The following is a 408-nucleotide window of genomic DNA, read 5'->3' on the forward strand; positions in this document are numbered from 1 at the left end:
ATTTTACGCTTCTTAGTGGGGCCTTTTAACAACTTAATCCTATAGTTTAGTCTAGTATAGTCAAACACAGGTTTTAAAAATGACGCTGAATAAATGACCTGCAAATTTAAAAAATAATAATAATGATGACGTGACTGCAATTTCAAGTTGAGCGTCTGTGACGTGCTTTTTACGCCGCAAATGGTGATTGATCCAGAACCTTCTCACTGACATCTCTGCACACAGACAGACCCAGTAGCTGATATTTCAGCGTGTTTGACCGCTTTTGAAACATTCTGTGACTGCGTCTGCAAACTCTTCTAAACGTGCCATTAACTGTTCTCATCTCGAGCGCTAGCTGTTGTGTTGCGTGTCTCCAGGACTGTTGATGTTTACTTGCTTATAAAAACTACTTCCGGGTCACCACAC

The sequence above is a fragment of the Austrofundulus limnaeus genome, unplaced genomic scaffold, assembly GCF_001266775.1.
Source record: "Austrofundulus limnaeus strain Quisiro unplaced genomic scaffold, Austrofundulus_limnaeus-1.0 Scaffold8, whole genome shotgun sequence".
Classification (NCBI taxonomy): Eukaryota; Metazoa; Chordata; class Actinopteri; order Cyprinodontiformes; family Rivulidae; genus Austrofundulus; species Austrofundulus limnaeus.